This window comes from Pezoporus flaviventris, unplaced genomic scaffold (assembly GCF_033815535.1).
Source record: "Pezoporus flaviventris isolate CSIRO_AGI_PZ_B2104156 unplaced genomic scaffold, CSIRO_AGI_Pfla_v1 ptg000025l, whole genome shotgun sequence".
Lineage (NCBI taxonomy): Eukaryota > Metazoa > Chordata > Aves > Psittaciformes > Psittacidae > Pezoporus > Pezoporus flaviventris.
In genome coordinates this window covers 31524779-31548113 of record NW_026892573.1, presented here as the reverse complement: position 1 = coordinate 31548113, position 23335 = coordinate 31524779, and the positions used below count along the sequence as shown (strand labels likewise).

At 42.3% G+C, this 23335-nt stretch overlaps 1 protein-coding gene across 11 annotated transcripts in view; it reads right to left on the bottom strand.

Annotated features, from left to right (window-relative positions):
• Positions 1 to 23335, bottom strand: part of TENM4 (teneurin transmembrane protein 4) — a 759599-nt gene that overhangs the window by 326234 nt on the left and 410030 nt on the right. The gene's annotated exons all lie outside the window — the stretch shown is intronic.

Sequence of the window (23335 nt, the reverse complement as noted above, 5' to 3'; positions counted from 1 at the left end):
TGTTGAACCATGGGAACAGGGGGTCTGAAACTAGAAACACAGATGGAGTCCTCTGTATGCAGGGAAAGATGTTGGAGCTGGGAGAGCAATGCAGGATTCCCCTACCTAAAGGGCAGCAGGCTTTAGTGTAGGCTGGGGAACCTGGAATCTGTGAGGGAGGTTGTATGTGTGTGCACATGGGTTTTTGAGGTGACTCAGCCCTGCAGCATCAGCAGAGGGCTGGGAACAGCATGATTCTCTGCTTGTCTTCAGACACAGCCTAAGTCTGCTCAGCAGAAAACACTGATCTTGCTGTAACTGGCATTTTTTGACTTAAAATAATGCTTCTCCCCTTTTTATTTGGTCTTTGGGGGGTGAAACCAACTTCATTTCTTGCCTGGACCCAGCACAAGTGCAAAATACCAGTTTACATATGCTAATAGGATGAATTCTCAATGTGCTCCAGATGAGGTGAGCTTTGTAATACCAAAAAAATTCCATTTTCAAGGACATTGTAAAATCACTTCCCCTGTAATAATGAGAAAAGGCCGTAAATAAATTCTACTTCCCCATTCTTATCTGTCACTTTGCATAGAGTTAAGCAAATGCAAGGGTATCTGAAGCACAGCATTTACTAACTGTGAAAAACCAGTATAGACCTGAACCTAATTTCTGCTTCCTTCATCACCCTCACAAGCGCATGTGGATGTGGGGTTTTCTTGGCCACGTCAAATAACTTAGAAAATGCAATTCTTCATAGTTTTGGAAGTGCCTTCAACTTTTCAAAGCCTCTGATGTTAACTTCACAGCGAGTGCTTGCAACAAGCCTCAGCTTCCTCTGGCACTGATGAGATAATGACCAATTTAAGCAAAATGAATGAGAAAATTAAAATTAACAGTCCAGAAAACTCTGAATGATGAGGGAAGAGCCTCTGATGAGTTAGAAACATTCAGGCTTTTTTTAAGGATTATGGAGTATTTGCCCATGTGTATGTATGTGTATAAAAATTCATAGCTTTCTTCATAATAACCATTATCACTCGATAATCTTGGGACTATACAGACCCTATGCCATGTATTGGCAATAATCTCCTTTCTCTTTACGGTTGCACACTGGAATTACATTCATGCAGACACAGGGAAATTATTTACTTTGACTGAATGAATCCAACAATCTTCCATAGAAGTAAATGGTTTTCATTCCTTGTCATATTCTGACTCACGTTGGAGTCTGAGCAGGTTGAAGACAGGGTCATTGGATCTGTGACTAAATGCTCTGAAAGAACCTCTTTAAAGAGGCATAAGAGTGTCTAAGAGACAAATCACTATCTATTAAAATGCAGCTGCTTCTGGAGTTGGAGACCATGTCTAGAACAGAGAGTACTTGAGATTAGGATAAAAAGCCAAGAACAATAAATGCTCAGTGGAAAAGAAATGAAGAAACACTGAAACAACATAGGGTAACTGTCATCTACATTCTCACTTACTGCATCTATTGTCGCCTGAACTTTACTGGAGGACACAAGAAATATCCATCATTTTTGTTCCTGAGTTGTATCTAGGAATGTCAGATGAAGAGGATCACAGAATGTGCATATAATAAGCCTAGTTTACAGCTCCCCTATCAACTTAATAACAGGATGAACTGGGATGCCATCCAAGGCTCAAACACTCCTTGCAATTAAGCAGAGTTACCAGCTCCTAGAGGCGATGCCATGGCTTGAAAGCTGTTGTGGGGCTGTTAAAATAGATTTCTGACTCTAAAAAACTCTCAAACCCCCAAAACATAGAAAAAAAAAGGGAAAAAGGTGATTATCAAGCAGCCTTAGCAGATGTTTGTGAAAGCGTTCAGTTGCAGTCCCAGCCCTCAGATAGGGTTTGCCAACAATTGCTCAGAGGTTTAAGAATGCAGACTGAATCTGGACTAAGTCACAGTTACCTATGACTATGGAGGCATATCATTCAAACGTGGTGTTTTCGTCTTATTTCAACAAAAGGTAGTTTAGCCTCATGGAAGCTGGATGAATACAAACCTGCTACATGCTTTTTCCCTCCTCACCACCCCAGGTCTGTGAAACAGGTCTGAATTTACGAATCTTTCCTGTTCTTCCCTGTAATCTGCACTCCTCAGTCCAGATCCTCAGCTAATTTGCCAAAGCACAAAGTACCCCAAAAGCCATTGATTTAAAAAAGGCTCAGACTTTATTCTCTGGTTCTTTGCAGCATGAGAAACCATTTTTATATTGGTGCAACGTGAGTTAAAATTGTGCTAAAACACTCCTATATCAGACTGAACCTGATTTTCACTAATATACAGCTAGTTAAAGCACACGGCAATGAAAAGCCTATATGAGTCTTTTAGGTTCCAGCTGGTAGCACCAGAAGAATCCTTCAGAAGTGAGGCTGCTTCCTATTCAATATTAACTTTACACATGGGAAGCCTGATCATGTGCCATTAAAGTCAATAGGATTTTTATCATTGACTGTAGCGAGCAAACCATCAAAGTATATGTGTTCTTCTCTCCCCTCCACCCTGCTTCTGAGTTTCCCATAATCTTTCTTCAAATGACTTCTCTCTGATTTTCTGTCCTTTCTTTCCCCTTAAGTTTTCTGCCATCAATGCCCCACATGGAAAACCCAGAGGTTGAATAGGAACTGCTGCAATGCTGTGATTTACAACTGCAGCTGAAAGATCCTTTCCACGTTTCCAGGCAGAACTGGGTAGATTGTGGAGCTCTCAGCAGAGCGCCTTTGGAAGCTTGGTTTCCATTCAAATCAAATTGAAATGGGGCATGAACATGAGTGAAGGAGGAGCAATCAAACCCAATAGAACACAGCTGGAGAGGCCAGCTTGGCAAAATGCTGAAAATCCTACGCTCTTGATGATTAAATGAGCCATAAAGTCTTTTGGCATCTTCTAACATTATGCTCTGATGTCCTGATCTTGCAGAGGACTTCAGCTATGCCTAATTTTAATCTCTTGCTTATATCCCAATGAGATCAACAGGGTTTTGCTCCAGATTCATGCTATCTCATTAGAGGCACTTAACTGAAGCAGGGAAGGGAGGAGCAGTGGTCCTCATCTTCACTGGATAAGGGACAGACAGCTCCAGGAGGTCTTCTATGTTTTGCATTAGAATTGTTGAAATGCTTTACATGGTGTGAATACTTATGAAAAACGATGATGATAAAGGACAAACCCAGATGATCTCAAACAACATCTCAGAACTTTCCTTCCTCTACTATTGTACAAGCATTAGATCCCAAAGTGCGTACAGACACCACTATGCCATGCACTCAGAACACTGCATCAGCACAGATAAAACACTGCAATATCAGATAGCTATATACAAAGAGATGGCATAATTCTAACATGAACCTGGTAAAAACTGTTTACAATCAAGGAAAATCAATGTTTTGGCACAGAAACAGAAAACTAGGAAACCAAGCATGCATGCAGCTTCATTTTCTTGCAGACTGTTCTTATCAGTGGAATGAAATGATCTAATTAGTTTATGGACAGGGTTTGTCCCTGAAGATCACAGCCTGGACTTGGGGGGGGGGGGGGGGGGGGAGCCCATCTGAAAGCAGCTCATGTTTTTCATATGCTAAGTGTGTTCTGATATCTTTGAGATGAGTTATGCAAAGTAAAAATAATACTTAACGAAGTCTGATATCCACCCAAAACCTGGCTATGGTGGAGGAAATGAGGACAATCGGTTCCAAAGACTCTAAAAACAGTTTGCAGAGGGACTTGTATGGATGAAAAAGTAGCTAGACCCCTAAAGCTCTTATTTTTTTGGTATCCGGCTAACGATAAGACATACCTCTTTTTGGATCTGTGTTCTTGGGAAGACCCAAGAACTCAGTTCTGCACTTATAAATGACCTCCATGTGCTCAAAAAGGGCAGCCAGAGGCCACATTTTTCTCGTGTTGGAAAAAGCAGAGTTTGAACATGAGAACCCAACAGAAGGAGTGGAATTGTCTCTGTCTGCTTCTACCCCTTGCTCTCTTTTGTGTTTCTCAATAGAGTTATCTTTATCACTCAATTAATGTGTCTAAATCTTCATTTCCTTATCTGTTCTCAACAGTGCTTCCCAAACAGTTCCAGGAACTGGAGAGGACAACTGGACCATTGTGTCACATCCTCTCTTAGCCTTGAAGGAAAAGGCAACAGAATAATTTCCAAAGTGAAGTAAGAACATCAGATTTGGGTTTTTTTTTCTTTCTTGAGATTTTCTTTTTGATTGTTCTAACTGGAACCTGACAATTGTTGTGGTGCAGTTCCTGGGCCATCATAACTCATGATGATGAATCAGTTCTCATTCTGATTTTGGCTTTCCAGGGTGATTTCTAAAGATGCTCTTTGCACTTGTGCATATCCCTCTTTTGTGCTTGCTTTCTACTGTCTTGTTCTGCCTGCACTCTGACAGATCAGGGTTGCAAAGGGGAAATTGGTATTTGTAGGGTATGGAGGGCACGGGATTGCATTAAATAGATTCAGGTTGCAGGGACAAATCTGGCATTATGGAAATCACTGGAAGTGGGATGAACCTTCACTAAATTCTCCAAGAACTGAAATTAAAGACGTTTGTGCTGTGCCTGATAAAATTAAGCAGCTAATCTCTGACCTGTAGATGACATGAACTTGCCTAGCCTGTTATCACTCGTGCTAGCATTTTACATAGTCAGAGTTCAACAATATGCATTCCATGTTTTCTAGCCACTCATATTTTGTATTTATAATGGCTTTTTTCATCCTAGCTTTCAAAGCCTTGACAAACACTGGCATTTTTAGCTTCACATCAATTCTTTGGGTATTATTAGACCAAATTTAACACTGAATAAAAGGAAATGCTGAACTCCAGAGCATCTAGTAAGTCAGCTTCACAGCTTGGATGAGACGGCAGGAGTCCTGACTACTAGGCTGTTATTCTAACCACTAAACCATCTTCACTTCTTTTGCCTTATGTCTTTTGGGAATCATCCATCAAATAACTTCCCTGCATTTCCTTTTATTGCTTCCCAGGTAATGTTATTGCTTTGAAAGTAACTAATTGTTGGTTGGGCTCTGCTCAGATGCAATTAAAAGGATATTCCACCCCCCCTCTTAAAATGCAGAGCATCTCTGAGATTCCTAATCATCTGAGTTTTATAACTCTGTTTTATTACTTTCCAAATATACAATGTTCATAAAAAAGGTAATTGGGTCTTTACAATAATGCCATTTCCTAATGTTCACCAATGAGGGAAAATTATCATCATGGAGCAGAATATTATGTTTTAATTGTTTTGCTCTCTTATCCCATGTCAAAAGTTTTGAGGGCAAACATTAGGTATAAATACTAAGCCACCACTACCAAACAAAATGGTTGGGATGATGACAATGATGCAGGGAGCATCAGTGATGAAGGGAGGAAGATAAAAATATAGAGACTGGGTAGCTTGAAATAATAGAGAAGGAATATGAAATAGTAAGTGTACAGATTTAAGTCTTATTAGGAAGGAAAACTGAGATCCATGCTTTTGCTTCAGTTCTTTAAACTACCTAGTGCATAGCAAGCAGTTCTGCCTAATGGAAGCACCTTAAAATCCTTCACTTTGTTCAGTCCTAGAGTAAGCTGTAAGCAGCTTTTACAACCAGCAAACACAAGGAGAAACACACTGGAGCAGGGGTGTTAGGTTGGGGTCCAGTAGTCAAAAGGTGTAAGAAGCAGAACATCAACGTGTTTACTGAAAGAAAAATATGACCATTTTTGGTGTCAGGCTTCAGGCTGAATTGCTTTTATTTTCAAAGCTGGAAGTAAGATTGAGCCTTTAAGGACCCAAACTGAGGCCATTTTTAGATATAGAAAGCCCTAATGAAGCCCCTGTTGCAGTTCCCCATGTGCGAGGTGGGGACAATAACCTCTTTCTCTGGCAAGCTCTGTAATTCCTTTAGGATAAGAATTGCTCCTTAACATGGAATGAGCAGCTTTTTGCCCAGCAGGGCTCTGACTTCTCATTGAATGGCTCGAATTTGCGGTGAGGCAAAAATACATAAACCCAAAATATAACAGCACTTGCATAGATGAATTTCAAGCCGCTTCTGAGTTTCCCTTGTCCCTGTATTCCCGTGTTGAATGCAGAGACATCCTTTCTGTCTGGCAGTGCTTGCAATTAAAAAAGCCCTCTGCTCTCCTGCATGGGAAGAAAGCCTTCAGGTACGGCTTGTGTTTGATCCGTACCCACCGCCGTGCCTCGCAGGCCTGTGAACCTGGCAGTGTGTTAAACCAGGGGCTGCCGGTGTGAAGAAGTGACCTGTTTGACACAGGCATGTTATACGGGACACCGCAGGCGCTGGATGACACAGAAATGAAAGAGGAACGTGGGATTAAGAGGGATGTTCAAGGTCAGCAACTCTCATCCCTGAAATGTAAGAGGCATTGTCCCACACAAGCCTGCTCACAACGGTCTTAAATCTACTTATTTTCCTGTCTAATCTGACTGGAAAGAATTCCAGAACCCGTTCTCTAAACAGTTACAAAATTTCTCCTTTCCTGTCTACATTTATTTTTGGCCTATTTGTAGTCATCTGTTCTTGTGCCAACATCATCTTTTAGCTTAAAGACCTCTGCTCCCTCCCTGGTGTTTACCTGGCTCATGTATTTAGAGTCTGCAATCATATCCTTCCCCAGTCCTTGCTGTGATAGATGAAACCCAGATAGGCTTTGCAGTAACCCCAGGCTCCCCTGTGCCACAGCCATCCAAATTGCCATTTCTTTTGCAATGATTTCAGTTTAAACTCTGTTTTCTTGAACACATTCCTCAGAATATGGGTGGAGGGAAGAAAAAAGGGATAGAGTCAGTATTGCCATGAAGGAAATGAATGTCCATAAGGAAGAAGATATATGTGAAGTGGAACAAGAAGGGGCTAAATCAAGAGGAGAGCCCCCTGATGCCAAACCCACTACCTTTAAACACTTGTTCATGGCATACCTCCCTCATAGCAAAGGGTTATTAAGGTTTGAGACTCTTGGATCTCAAAAGCAGCCTTTCACCCTGTGATCTTCTAAGTCTCATCCAATTTGCTTATGAAATGAAAATCTAGCAGGAAGTGTTTGATGGCTGTGCATATTAATCTGTGCTAAAACAAGAGCTTTCATTATCATCTTCAGTGCTTGCTTTTCCCTTTTGCCACTGAGGTAGTGTGAAGGTTACAGTTAAGGTCAACCTCAGCCCATGTTTATTGGTTTATTCCCAGATTTTGAGTTATTGATATTGAGCTTGTCCAGGAAATCAGTGCAGTGCAGTGTAAGGCTAATTGATAGCCTGCTGCTCCTTTTGCATATTAAAAAGATAACCTTATAGAGTGCAATAAGGGCTTAAGGGAGGCCTTCAATGTCTTTCTACTACCCAGTCAAAGCTTCACAGACTCTCAGGCAGCTGGTTTCATTTATTTCTACACTGTCTTTTCCCTAAAGCTGTCTTTAATGGTCAAAGCAGGTTTCATTCTTTTCCCTTCTCATTTTTCCAGAATATGAAACAAATGCCCACCACGCAGATATTCCCCTGCTTGGATTTGTTCCATGCATATTGCTAGACTGTATTCCAGCTTGCTGGGTCCCAAATATAGACCCAACATCATGGCTTCATGGAATCAGCAGGGCTGTGAGCTCTGGCTGAATGCTGCTTCCCTTGACTATTGGTGATCTCACTTACTTGCCCTTTGCTTAAGGTTCACCTCAGCCCAGTATATAATGGACTCCTAGAATGGTTTGGGTTGGAAAGGACCTTAAGATCATACAGTTCCAGCCCCCCTGCCATGGGAAGAGATGCATCACACTAGACCATGTTGCCCAAGGCTCTGTCCAACCTGGCCTGTTAGCGATGGAGCATTTATCATTTCCTTGGGCAACCTGTTTCAGTGCCTCAGCACCCTCACAGTAAAGAACTTCCTCCTTTTATCCCACCTGAACTTCCCCCATTTCAATTTAAACCCATTTTCCCCTGTCCTTTTTCAGAACACCCACAAATTCACCAAGACTTCGCTTTTTATACTCTTACCTGCCCGCATTGCCTCCTGCGCGTGTTTGGCTGCTGTGCGGCTCCCCTCCCTTCCCTAATGTTGTTATAGGATATTGCTGTTTGCTGAGAAATGAAAGATGATATTTAAAAGGTTGCTAGTACCAGGTTGACTGCTGTTGAATTTCAGAGTCCCTGGTACAAATACTGAATTCTATTACTTTCATGGTAACGGCCTCCCCAAAGGATTCTCCTCTTGCCTCATATGCTCAGTCCCTGGTCAGTTCATATCGGATTGTTCATCTGTTAGATGTAATAATAGCATCGTGCTGCAGCTCTACAGTGCCTTTCATTTGATGTGTTTTACAGAGCCTGGGCAGCTGTTGTGGAGAAGCAGGTGGGAAGCTGAGTGCTGAGGCTCTTTCTAAAGTAATTTTGGTTGACATATATTTAGTGAACCCATCCTGCTTAAAGGATAAAGAGGTACCGGGTGTATTAGATATGTGTATATATACACACAGCTAAGTAAAATGACAGCGCTGGCACCCTTCTTCATCACCCCCCCTTCAGTTCCCAAAGTGCACCCACCATACTGATGCTTCAGGACCTGATTTTGGTAGTCTTGTGAGGACTACATATGATTCTATGACTCTATGACTGAGTGCATCTATCTAGACACAACTGGGGAATTTGGCTGTGGTTGCTGTTTAAATGTACTTTCAGTGAACCAAGACCAATGAGAAGAAGGATCCTGTTTGCTCAGAAATAAGTCACGAATGTGATGATTACAATGGCCGTGTTACTGGAAATGTAGAAGAAGAAGGCAACTGAAGCCAACAGGGGTGATCACATTTATCTACAAAAGAGATGTGCTTTTGGAAGGTAGAAAGTTATCTCAGAGAAGCATCCAGAGGCTCTGGATGTATCTGCTTTGCTTAGCACAGCGGAACTTGGGACAACTCTGAGTACTGGACTAACATACACATATGTGATATAGCACAGTGCCCTCCCAGAATGCTATCTGAGATCTTCAAAGTAAAACTAACTGATCATGGAATCATAAAATAATGGAATCATGGAATGGTTTGGGTTGGAAGAGACCTTACAGCTCATCCAGTTCCAACCCCTGCCACAGGCAGGGACCCCTTCCACTAGAGCAGCTTGCTCCAAGCCCCTGTGTCCAACCTGGCCTTGAACACTGCCAGGGATGGGGCAGCCACAGCTTCTCTGGGCACCCTGTGCCAGCGCCTCAGCACCCTCATGGTAAATAATTTGTTCCCTATGTCCAACTTCAATGCCCCACAGTTTAAGTTTGAACCCCGGGCAATAGTTGTGACTCTTACTCTGTTGTTCTGGTCCTACCAGCATCCTCTCATGGGCACTGGGTGCTGCAGTTCTCAGTAGCCCAAGACCAAAGGCACAAACACATCTTCAGTTTTTTCAAACCCCAAAAGGCAAGTTGATGTACTAAAAGGCAAATCCTGAAGCCTGAAGAGCTAGAAAGGGAATTCATATGAAATTTTGGTAGCTGTAACTTAACTACACTGGGAGGAGGGTTGGCTGAAGTTGTACCACCACAGTCCCTGCTATAAATGCAGTGGTCTCCAATGAAATGGTCTAATGAAGTGATTTCCCCTTCCCATACAGAAAAAGGCTATTTTTGACTAGTTTGTGATCCATCAGTAGGGAGTGATTCTTGGAGAGCCATTGCCTGTTCTGATTTCACAGTAATACAGGTGTGAGTGGCTGAGATGTGCTGGCCAGAGGGAAGGAGCAATAGAAAGTGAGAACGGTGGTGACCTTGTCACACACTGAATGGCAAATTCGTGCTTTCTAAATATAGCCTCTTGCCTTTCCCACAACACCAACCCGCACTGCAGCTTCAGGTGTGCCTGTACATCTCCTCTCAGTCACACAGACCCACTTGATTCAAACACAGTGCAATAAATCTGAAGTGACCTGCTCAGAAGTATATACAGGATGAAACCCAGACCAGTGTTACATGCTGACTGCTAACACTGAGCATTGTATTGTGCCTCTCAGATAATACGTGTTCTACAACACCTTCCCGAAACCCTTAGTACCCTGAAAAGGGCACGACTTTTATCATGTCTTAAAGAATTTAGGATGAACCTCAATTTTATGGCAGTGCTAAACACCAAGAGATTTGCCCCCAGGAATCCTAAAGCCACACAGGTAAGATGACCATAGAACCATAGAATGGTTTGGGTTGGAAAGGACCTTAAAACCATCTAGTTCCAATCCTCCTGCCATGGGCAGGGATGCCTCACACTAGACCATGGCAGCACTGGCACCAGGATTCAAGGGTTATTTTACAGTAGGGCTGCTCTTACTCCAGCTTCACTACTCCCAGTTGAAACACAGCTCTTCAGTGAAGACAGATGCTTAGAGCTTAAGACCCTTCTGTTGTATATGTGGGGGTGACCAGCGTGACTATACATTCACAGAAACAGATGGAACAGTTTATACTACAGTACTCATGAATATTTGGTTTGTATTTGAATGAAAGACTAACAGATGCAATGTGCTGTTTTATTTTTTAGGAAATATATGATTAGATACGGTTAATTTGCAGAGGGTAATGAGCTACATGCCCTTATTAAAAAGTCATATATTTATATACATGTCTAGCAGAAACATCTTTCTCTTATAAAAGGAAGTTCTCTGTTAAAAACAGAAAAGCTGACCTCTTTGGGTTTGTCTGTGGTTTACCTGCTCCTTCTTTTCAGCCACTGCACTCTGATGCATGAGAAACCCAGACAGGGGAATGCTGAAGGCTGAATTGCAACACTCCAGAAATGTGCTCTCTGCAGCTTGTTTGATGCTTTTCTCTTATGTGTATATGTATATATATATATAGATGGTTTTATTTGGGTTTGAGAACATCTCCAGGAAAATTGCATTTCATTCTCACCATGTTGACAAGGTCTTCGGCATCTGAAACTTGACTGGCCTTGGTATTTCAGTCGTCATATAATGAGACATTAGGTGAAGTATTACTAGGTGACACCTTCTTTAAGGCTGTCACTTACTTGAGCCTCAAGCAACTAACATGATGCTTTTGTTTTCATTAACAGCTACTTCAGAGTACTTTTTGTATGTGACAAAGAGCTGATATATGCATTACTTTACCCCTGAATTTAATAAATTAGATTCACCAACAAAACCCATAAACCTTTCTTTTCAGTCTCATACATTCATTGGGCTGACCATGTTAGATGTGTACACCATCACTTCTTAAGTGTTTCAGAGGGCTGGAGACAGTAACATCAGATCAATTCCTATTCACTAAGGATCTCACTAGCACTTTGGGTAGACTTAGGGGACTGCGTATGACAGCCCTGGGCTCTAGCCCCACTCTTGCCAATGACAGAGCATGCAACATCAAGCAGACATAATTAAGATGGGTGGAAATACATCGCAGCAACCACTTCTTCTTGCATCTGCCCATGCACACACACACCTGAACATTGCCTCTTTGCAGCAGTTTCATGAGGTTTTACTTCTCTTAACTTTAAGCAGCAGGTAATTGCTACTCTAGGATGTGGATGCCTGTAGCATTAAGCATGGTATTCAGTTGGTTCAGTACCAGCTATAGGTTACTGATAAGAAAGACACCTTGGCACAAAACACTTGAGTCAGCCTTCCCATTAAAGCACTGTGAGGTTTTTAACATCCACGCAGAGCAGATGAAATCAAAGTCTCCTTCAAAGCAGTGACTGACAGTGCCCTGGAACTGTGTTTTCCTGTCCTGGTGGGATGAAAACCCACGCGGACTCTGCTGAGGAGTTCAGTCCAGTGGAAGTATGAGTCCCCCCAACACTTCACTTCTGCTCCAGGAACAGCCTTTGTGCCAATTCATTGAGCAGAAGGAACCTGGCCTTTATTGTGGGGTGCATTATCCGATTGGCTCTATCTCAAATAAATCACACCATCCCACACCGCCATCTCCTTCAACCTACTTTTAGGGTAAAAACTCCATCAGCCAAGCTTACAGGCACTGAATTTGTGCAATGGATAGCTTGCCAGGGGAAAAAAAAAACAACACAAAATATACAAGAATTGGCATTTATATGAGAGATAGCTTCCTTTGTAGGACTGGCAAAGGAGGAAGGACTGTGATAAACATCATTACTAGCAAGTAATTTTCCCCCTTCTGATGCAGCTCTGCGATGAGTTTGTTATCTGGCTGAATTAAAGATCTCTTCAAGATGTTTCTAGTCCCCAAGAAAGGGAGAGACTAAGAGAGACTTCCCAATAATAATAAAGGGGGGAAAGTCAGGAGGGAGAAGATGTCTCTCTTGTTCCTCTAACACTTGACAAAGCACTTTTCCCCCCTGTTCCCAGCACTACTCTCCTAAGCAGTTTGGAAGGGAAATGAGTTTGCTTGCAGATATTTTTTGTTCTCTAGCTAGAGAAACAAACGCATTCACTGAATATAGCTCTGCCAAGAAAATAAGAACATGGGCAGGACTTTGAATGGAGTCACTGATGGGAATGAAGGAGAGGAACAGTTTGCTATCTGAATTGCTCATCAGGAAGAAATGAAGGTGAAGAAAGGGAGGGAGGAAATAGAGTTGTTTGAGTAAGGATACTGAATGCAAAATCTGAGTGGAAGAAAGAGTGAATGATGAGAAGAAGCTGGATGGGTCTGAGTCATGCAACAGATTTTGTTCTTCCCTGAAGCTGCGTTAAACAGACACTACAACAAACCACCTTGGAAGCCTTTCATGCCATAGGAAAATGACCCTGGGCAAGGTCATGCCTTCAACAGATGGGCAAAGCCAAGCTGTTCTGTTGTTCCCTCTCCTGCCCAAGTGGCTTGAGATCTCAGTGGTTTCAAGTGACACCTCTGAGGTTTTGTGGCACGTCATGAAGAGAATTACTTGCCTGTTTCCTAACTCCCTGCAGGGCTGCATAGGGCCTTGGCAAATCCTAATTCCTGGTCTTCCCATACCAGCTTCCCTAACACAGGGCTATTTTCTTAATACTGCCTGCTAATGACCTCCTGAATTCCATGTAATTCCTAACAGTCTTAAAAATAATAAGAGCCAAAGTCACTAACCAGTTTTCAGACAGCATTTTTGCAAGTGGTAGGTATGTCTGCATACCTCACAACACACGTACAGTAAAGAATATGTTCATTTATATGTTGGGTTTTTTCCCATCCTATTCCGGAATCTTAGGCTTATCTGGACTTGGAAATGTACCAGTGTAATTATTCCTGGAATATTGTTTGGAAATACTCATTTCAAAGTAACCCTCTACATGGAATCAGAATGATCAGATATTTGTGCCAAAAGAAAGGGTGCTGAAGTAATCATTTCATAAGAGCCCTATCAGTAAATTTCCAATTGGAGAGCAGCTCGTATGCACAGGAAGGAAGTAAACCCTATTGTCTCCCTCCTTCCTTACAGCCCTTGTTTTACAGCCGAATAAGCAAGAATGAGGCTGTAGATCTATGTCGTCTTCTTCTTAGAATCCAAAAGGCTTTACAGAGCTTTTTGGATGAGTTTCAACACCCTGTTCAAGTCCAAGGAGGAAATAAGCTCTTCCAGAAATCCACCAATCTTCCTTTTTTCTTCTTTGAGTCTGGCTGTAGCTCAAGGGAACCTTATGGACCATCTGTCCCCTCTATCCTCTCAACCCCCACATGCCGCCATTGATAAGACATCAATCTGTGAAGCAGCTCTGGGAGAGATTCTTTTAGTAGTTTCTCCAGGAAGGCATCTGAGTGATTCCTCTGCAGAATCTATCTGCTCTCTGTGTCTGCTGAGGAAAGGAGGTATTGACCTCTCCCCATCTCAGCTATGGTCTGGACATTCTTCTCTTGAAGGATGCAAATGTATTTGCAAAGGCTTTAGACAAAGGCAAGAATGAATTAAACAAACCCAATTCAGGGAGGACAGTGATAAACAGAGCATGGCTCATGAGAGTGTTCAAGGTTTGGAAAGCATTACTTACAGTGAGACACTCCAGAAGAAAAGAAGTAAAAGAAGGTTAAGGATTCAGTTCGTCACTGTCTATGGGCACATGAATCTGTTGGGGTACTGCTCAGGGGCAATAATAGATGCTAGGTGTCTTTGGGAACACTTCCTGAATATCTTCCCTTACCCTTTGCGCTCATGTGGGACCAAACCATAACCTGATGCTGAGAATACAAACCTCCATACCATTGACTGAGATAAAAACAATTGGGGGCTGCATTTGCTTCAGAGGCCAGACCGTGGCTCTTCCTAAAAGTATCCAAAAAAACAGGCTCCTGTTCTGAGGTGGTAAAACATCTCCCTGGGAAAAAACACTAATCCCTTCTCAAATACACCTTTGGAAACTGATCTTTTCCGTAGTCATGCTGCTTACAGAGAGAAATTAGTCTCAACTCTTCTATATCACAGCTGCTTTCACCCAGTTGTCCTGTTCCTTTTGTTTGTCTTCCAGCAAGACATCCGGGCCTGAGTTGAAAGACACCGAGAGATGCTGCTGAGAGGCTTCTTACCCCGACCCCATGACACTTTACAGAGCCAAGACCTCCAGGCTGTCATCCTGCTGCATACAATAGCTTTCCACTGCCATACAGCTGTAGATCATTGCATCTGCCTGCGCTCTACTGTGCCTGTTTAGGCCCTGTCCTTACAGCTTTTTATTTGTATTGCTTCACTACTCTATCTAGTTTTAGTTTCCATGCACATTATCAACTGTGATTTTAAGTTTTCCATTGGATAACTACTAAATGTTGAGAAGTATCATACTGAGTTCTAATACCTAAAGCCCAGATACCTCCCCTTTGGCTCCAGAAACTCTATCCAACAATTAATGTAGCAATATGTTTCTTTTCCACCCTTTCCCCTCTTTCTTTGGTCAAAACATTGCTAATTTTTGATCAAATAAGAATCTGGTTCATCCATTTATGCTAGAGGGGTAGGACTGTCCACTACTGTTTCACCAGTGCTCTGCTTCAGTTCATGCAAATCCCAAGGTCTAACAGGAGCAGGAAGAGGGGTCATAACCCCAAATCCATATGGGAGCCAGCCTATTTGCTACCAGCTCACATGAAAGAAGATACCCCTCCACAGACAGGCATGACCCCCACCAAAGGGAGTTATGAAAATATCCCATTCAGCCTTAGTAGGAGCCATGGAGTTTTTGTGAGTTGATCTCTGCTTTCTGCTTTCTCCATTCACAGCCCCAAAAGAAGGAAAACAACCAAAGAAGGAAAACTTGGCATGATTTGAGATCAGAGAGCATACCAGCAGAAGGGGTCCTATGCAGATAGAATGACAAGGACTATCCACAGGGGACACCACACTTGATGGACAGTCAACAGCCAAACATGCAGGTAGGGCTGAGGGACACTGTGATTTCAGAGGGGACAAGGAGAATAGTTTGTCCAGCTGCTGTGTATCACATATTATATGGTTTAGACATATAATTTACAAACATATACATCTATATTCTGTTTGCATAAAGGTCTATGGCAACCTTTATCTAGATGCTTGAGCTAATGTCGTGCAGAACTCAGCACCTTGTAAACATGCAAGTAACCCTCTCCTCATCAACCGCACTGCTAACATGCTGAAAGACAGACACCTGATTTGCCTAAAAAGACCTGTTTTCTCTACAGCTCCATCAGGAGGCATTCCTCCAAGCCCTTTCCCTGTTCTTGTTTGTAGACTGATCCCATGCCAAGTTTTCTACTCTCCTGACACCAGGGAAAGTGTCTGCAATGCCCGAGGTCATCCCCTTCCTTTTCCTGAGAAGTGGCCCAAGATTAACACTCCTTCAGACTTCTACAAACACAGCACTCATTTCATGGCAGTCCCCCAACATAGCATGGGTCATATCATCAGTCTGGGAAGCAGGCTTCTTTAAGGAAAGCTGAAGGATGCATCAAGCAAACCACGCATGCACTGCATTTACCCATCATGTCACCAAGAGGGAACACATATTAAGTGATGAGGAGGAGTAGAACCAGCTACAGGTAAAGTTTGCTTTGTTGAGCATTAATAAAACTAATGGGGTATGTTTATGTAGCACCTTTCATTCCAAATGATCAAGTGCCTTGCTAGCCTTAATCATTTCACCCATCACTGAACTGCAGACACCTCTGGGGTGGAACATTAACAGCTGCTCGGTAGAGCACAGCAGCAAAACAGAGCAATTTAATGGAGGAGAAACACCTCGTCCAGCTGCATGTGCAAAGGGAATTTTGTTAAGTGGAATGTAATTATCCAAAGCTGTGGTACCTAAGAGAGAGGGGGACATTTCCCTTCATGCTCTAATATGGGGCGACGGCTGCTTTTCCAGCCTCCAGGTTCCTGGGGAATCAGCATCACAGCCTGGCTCTGGGGTTGCATTTGAATCTCAATTTAATTTCCATCCTAAGGCTCCCAAAAGGAAAAGCATCTTGGGGATATTTTGTGGGATTCCAGATTCCCACTCTTTCAGCTGAGGATTAACAATGGCCTATTTCAAACATGTAAACCAACTAGAATGAAATGAAGGACGCGTCTACAGACAGAGGCTTGGTCCATTCACGTTCCTTATGTTATATGAGAGGGATAAATCATTGTCCCTAAGCTGTTCATGGCAGGGTGGCTTGAGCTAAAACGTAATAATGGCTTAAACCAGCAAACAGAGAGCCTTGATTTAAATAATCAGTTTTAATCTTGTTTTGCATGTGTGCTTTTCAGTTATTTTCTTCTAAAACTGGTTGATTCTCACTGATTGGTATAATTTGCTGCTTTATGCTAAATCAAAGAATATCCTATATCTATACATATTTATTTCGGCAATTATATAGTTTAGCATGCATTTATTCAGATTCCTACTTTTTACATTTTTTATGAAGAGAAAATGGTGAACAACAGATTTCTTATTCAGCACATGATTGCTGGAATTTTTTGGAGGGAGAGGGGTTGTTTTTCATTTATTTGGAATTCACAAGAAGCTGCATTTAAATGGAAACTGGAATTCAGTCATAATTTTGCACACACACACCCCCCCCCCCCCCTGAACTGAGTGTAATAAAAGTACTTGAACCTGCTGGAGATAGGAGAAGAAAGTAAGTCTTGCACGGAAAATGAGCTGGTGTTAGCAAAGGCAGTGATAGCTTTCACTGGGGAACAGGAACAGGGGTGCATTTCTAAGAGAGTTCGGCAGTGATTCTTCCTGGCTGCCAATGCTGGCTTAAATAGCTCCTAGGGTATTTTTGTTATTCCACCCTCAGCCACTGGCCCTCACTTGACCCAAATCAAGAAGATCTTCTATTGGGTGGGATTTCTGCTACTCTGCCGTGGGACAACCTGTTTTCTGTGGGACAGCAGTGGTCGCATGGGATCTGTGAAATCAGAGCCCTGTGTGCTGACATCCTGTCATGAAGAAAGGATTTAAATCACAGAATCCCAGGCTGGTTCAGGTTGGAAGGGATCTTAAAGCTCATCCAGTTCCAACTCCTGCCATGGGCAGGGACACCTTCCACTAGAGCAGCTTGCTCCAAGCCCCTGTGTCCAAGCTGGCCTTGAACACTGCCAGGGATGGGGCAGCCACAGCTTCTCTGGGCGCCCTGTGCCAGCGCCTCAGCACCCTCACAGGGAAGAGCTTCTGCCTAAGAGCTCATCTCAGCCTACCCTTTTTCAGTTTATTAGGTCTTTTCTCTGGTTTTGTTTATGCAGATCTTCCTCTCTCCTCCTTTTCAACTCTGCACATGCTCATTGAGCTACTTGAATAACTTGATGAGAAAAACGTCTCCCTTCCCACCTGCAAAAGGTGCAATTGCTTTCAGAATATCATCTGGCACTTCCACAGACCGGCTCTAGGTTCTTGCTCATAACCTGCAGCCAATCGTTACTTTGACTTTCTTTAAGACTTTGACATAGCTCCTTGTAAATGATCTAAATACTACTTAAAAGTCTCTAACAGATTATTCTGATTTTAAGCCTTTGTCGAGGCTGCCATAAATTCCCATTTTGTTTAAACCACTTCTCCATTAAAAGAAGACATGTATTTAACTTAAACAATAAAGTTAACACTTCTATCTATCTCCCCCACTACAAAGCGACCGAACCAGGGCAGAAATCAAAGCACGTGTCTCTGAATGCAACAGAAAGCTGTCATTTTGATGAAGCAGTTTGCTTCTGAGTTTGCCACCGCTGAAGCTGGCTCTGGAAGCCCTGTAGCACTTCAGGGGGTCATTAAATACAGCAGCGAGAAGAGGGCTGTGCTCAGCATGAAAAGGTCTTGCCTACAGAGAGAGCTGCAGGAAGGGAAAACAGCCACTTGCCTGGGTGCTGCAACGGGAGAAAGACACATTTCAGTGCCTTTCACACTGTGTTCAGCAAGTGCCCTGGGCGCCTGTGACCATCAGAGGACCCAGGAAGCTCTTGTGATCTCCAGGAGAGGTTTTTGTATAATGGCTTATGCTGTATTGTTTGACGCTCACCATCTAGCAGCCCTGGCAGCAACAGCAACAACAGGAAGCAGGTCTTTTTCAGCCCCCAATATATACAGTGCCTGTTTGAGGGGCTGCCGAGGCCAGTATTTTAAACACTTCAGCGCTGAAAATTCACTTAAATATATTACTGGGTTGAACTGGTGTAGAGCTGCTTTGTCTGTTTATATTTGATGAGAAAATATTTGGGTTCACAACTTAAAAGGGGATAGAGAAATAAATAGAAATAACATCCTCATTTGTACAAAGGGAACTGAGATAAAGAAAGAGAAATGAAGTGAGACAGCCAAGGTTAAGCGCTGTCTGTAGGAGAGCCATGGATTAAATGCCTTGAGCTGCAGTCCAGTGCCCACCCAAAATCAGCCCTTCTGAGTCCCATAACATGCCTACTCCCTAAATATCTTTGTATAACTTAGTTACTTGTGGCAAAGACTTCTTATTGACTGATTTTGGTTGAAAAATTTAAGCTTGTAAAATGTTTAATCTATGTGAACACCAGAGAGGAATTATTGTTTCCTCTTTATATACATATAAAGAGCCTAGAATGAAAGTTTTTAGGGGCAGTTCAAAGCACCACTGAAAACTTTGCAGAATTAGGGCAGAGCTGCATTTTCAATCACTGCCCTCAACTGAATAAAATGGCATTTTTGCTAAAAGTTAATCAAAAGCCTCTGAGAAATAAAGCAATGAGATTTTAATGAACAAAATTCTCATGGCAGAAACTGTGCTTTCCTTTATTTGGAGCTCAGCATGTACCTCTGGGCATGGGGAGGAAAACTAACATGCTTTTTTGCTCTCCCTTTGTTCTTGCTTATGGGTGGAGACACATCTTCACTGAAAAAGAAAAGCCAGAGGCCTCAAGGGGCATCGGAGACCAGACCAGATGTGAACTGAGTCTGGATGTAGAAGTGGATGTGGTGGTCCAAATGGGAATTCAGAAATACAGACATGTATCTGGAAATGCCAGACTATGAAGCAAGCCTGGTGCACCTTTTCCTTGTGTAGGAAATAATGCTGTGCCTCTTTGAAAGGCTGGGATGGTGTAATAATACGCCCTGCCCATTGTATGTTGGTGTAACCCCTCTGCAAATCCAGGATGAATCAGAAAACGGAGAAAAGGCAAAGGGAAGATAAGCTTTGGATCCCTGGGCTGTGTTTAACCTTCAAGCTTAACTCTGTGAGGCTGGGGTTCTTTGACCACAGTGATTGATATCAGATCGTTTTGAGCCTTTAGCCATCACCCTTTCATTGTCTGAATTTATTGTCCCCTCTAAATCCTTTGCTCTTCTGTGTGATGTTTCTCCTGAACCTATCCCAGGAGGGCTCCAAATGACCATCAAGCTGCAGGTCCATCCTGACCCAAGCACTGATGTCCACGCCAGCTCTGATGGCCCTCAGTGGCCTGACCATAATCCTCACTCCATGGCATTAGCCATTCCCCATTGGCAATGACACACAAATCCCACCCCAAAAACAGGCTGGAAGTCAAGTATTGCTATCAAAAGAGCAATAGGTCTTACACTGCTGAACCTAGCTGTATTCCCCTTAGGGTGTTTCACACAGAAAGAAGTTATTTATGGTACTCGGAAATAGTATAAAAAATGCACAGATTTACTTCCAGAACACTTGGGAGCTCACCAGCAATATTAATAAATGCAATTACTTTCCTTTAACAGAAATCTCCATGACAAGACAGTTTATAGAGGAGAAGGAAAGGACAAAAATTAACAGCATCATTGAAAAGACCAGCAAATTCTTACCTGTTAATGTCGCTTCTACATGCCCTCTCCCCCCATATCCAGGCTATTAATGAGTTTCTAGAGTTTGAGCATTTTTCCCTTGCTTAATGATTTCACCATTATCACAATAATAATAATGTGAAACCTACACACTAACCTATATTGAACTGCAGTTCATTACAGCAGAATAGCATTGTGAAGGGTTTTAATGTCAGCATCCTTTCAGACACAGATTACAGTAATACAGAAAATACATTCTCTATGGGACCTACCATATGGGAATAAAAATAATAAAAGAAGAAAATGGAAAGGCTTCTTTTTCTTTAGAGGCAAAGAGGCCAGTGTTGAGATAGATTAGCCCTAGAAATCAGTGGGAATTCTTTCAATGTGGAACAAAATGAAGATACTGATCACTAACACATCAACTGAAATACTAAATTTGGATTAATCCCATGTAACTTCACCTCCAAAATTGGGAGCACGGATGCCACTAGCTCCTTTTAGATCCCTGGGGTGAACTAGATGCTACCAAAGGTATGATCAGCTCTCAAGAGGGTTGAATCCTGCATGACAGACAGCGGCATCTTCATCTGAAGGGCTATTTTACAGCCAGTGGCTGAATGTGGAGGCAGACTAAGAGTCTGTTGCCCCAACCCTATCAATTTGGTGAAGAAGGGAGGTGGTTCCTCACCTTTTCACTTTCAAGATGTGTCTCAGGGCTAATATCTAAAAAGGACAAAGAATATAAGAGGACAGAATATATGAGGAATCCATCATCAAGAATGTCAGTGGTTAGAAAGCAGGATCACAAGTAAGGAAGATATAACAGCCTTCAAGGGAGCCATTTTTCAGAGGAGAATGTGGTGTTTGGGATGGTCATGTACCTCAAGTCTCCTTTTTAGGACTAATATTCTTCATAGGAATATTAGTATCTTTACGGTCGGAGAGCCTGAAGGCACATTCCTTCCCCTGACCTTCACATTTCAAGTGATCACCAAGTCTCTGAACGCCTCTATAAGGTGGTTTCAGTCGACTGCAATATCCCAGGTACTGTTAAAATGGAGAATTTCTTGCAAATCCTATCTGGAAAGGAACAGTGTAAGAGTTTTGAGGAGCTCAAACAAGAAAAGGGAATAGTGAAAATTCCCTTCTGGATCTGCTACTCGTCTTTGTAGTTCTTCACTAACTTCTGCAGCTGATGATGGATCTTTAGTGGTATAGGGTTCTGGCTAATTTTTACTTCAAGCTGAAACATCTTGTTAATATTAAGGTTACAACTGATAGGAGGCAAGTGAAAGATGACAGCCAGCAGATGCCTGATCTTGACCAGGTAATTCCAATTTATTTTTGTCTTCCCCTACTCAAAAGGCATCAGGGAAACTGAATAAAGTAGAACTCACAGCACATTCCTTTTGCTTTTAATTTATTGTGAAGAATGTGTGTTTTGGGGAAAAAACCTCTCCTTTCTGAATTCTCCAGAGCCTGATTATCACATTTTTACCTACATGGATTGCAGAAGAAGCATGTCTGAAGCACATTTACTGGAAGTACTTTATAAGGCACTATTTAATTCAAAGGGATAAAAAAATAGATGATGCTGCTGCAACCACGGTAATAATATTAACAAAGGAATGTATGAAGCCTGAAAGGAAATTACTCATCAAAACATGGTAATAAAAAGTCACCATGGATTATCAGCTGGGATATGAACAACTCATTTGTAATGCTAAGATTACACAGTAATTCTGACACTGCTAATTGCACTGATAGATTGGATTGTATTTTGGGCTAGTGATTTGGGTCAGCGTGATCTGGACAACAGGAAGGGGGATGTAAAGAAAACTGAGTAAAAATCCTTCCTATGCAGAGGGTCAGAGCTATTTAGGCAAACCTTGCAAGGCCCTTAGTAGCAAGTATAGGCAGCGTTAGGAGATGAGCTCTCAACAACTGAAGGAAAGAAGAGAAATACACTGAAATCATTACTGTTTGCCTAGAGCTCCCCTCGCTATTGTAAAACAGCTCTGAGGAGGAAATATTTGGAAGAAGGTGATGAAACTCTGGACCATATGGCTTGATCATTGAGCCTGCTTTCAGATTTCATAAGAAGTCAAAATGGCTGCAAGAAATCAAGCTGCAAACAGCATGTTGTGGTGTAGTTAACCAAGAGTACTGGGATTTACACCACTCTGGCGTGCTGACTGCTTAGCAAAAGCAGTTACCACCGTACACCTAGGAGCTGATCACCACCATACACTTAGTACATGATCTAACACTGCTGATGGCAACAGGAGAATTCAAAGGCTTCAATGAGGTCTGTATCAGACACCACTGAATGGGTTTCACTCAGATTTTTAACTACCCAAGAGAAATAATATGATACAATTTCTTTGGTGTTCCTTGTTTGAAACACTTGTCTTTCATTATTTCCTGCTCTAATGTACCCCTCTGTTTCCAAATATCTTCTCTAAGCATTCAATTCTACCAAGTCCTAATTTCCTATGCAGTTTCTTAGGCACTCTTTCCAGCAGCAGTAAATGGCTTAAGCAGTGTGGAAGCAGAAAGCGTGGCACTTACTGCAAGAAATGCTCTTTAAATCATGTATTATGCCAATTAAAATGGCTCAGGGTTGGTTCTGTGATGGTAGAGCCGGCAGAGCTATCCTGGTTGCCAGTGTACTTCAGCTTTACAAAAGCCTATGAGGCAGTTTATTTGATGCAAAAGTTAACCACAACGTATCCGCTGCCTTTCTGGTCAGGTTGGTAAGGCTTGGAGAATGGTTTGTATATCGGGCTGGTTGTTTGCTTAACAGTTCTAAAACTCATTTAAATGCATCCCTGAACAGTAGTGACTTAAAGAAGAATTATTCCTCTCTGTAGGATGTGGGTCCAGCAAAGTAAAATGAATTGGTGCTCTTAATCTTGTCACCAGTGAGTAAGTGTCTGTACTGCTATAGTCACCATACCACTTTTGGCACTGACTGGTGATTTCAGAGGTGAAGCCAAAGACAAATGAACCTTGAGATTGAACTGCTCTTCCGAAACAGAGGTGACCAACAAACGCGTGGTGGGAGTGTTGGGGCTGATTGTATCTGCATCCACTTCATCGTTAAATGGGAGATTTGAGTCCAGCAGAGCCATTCTCACC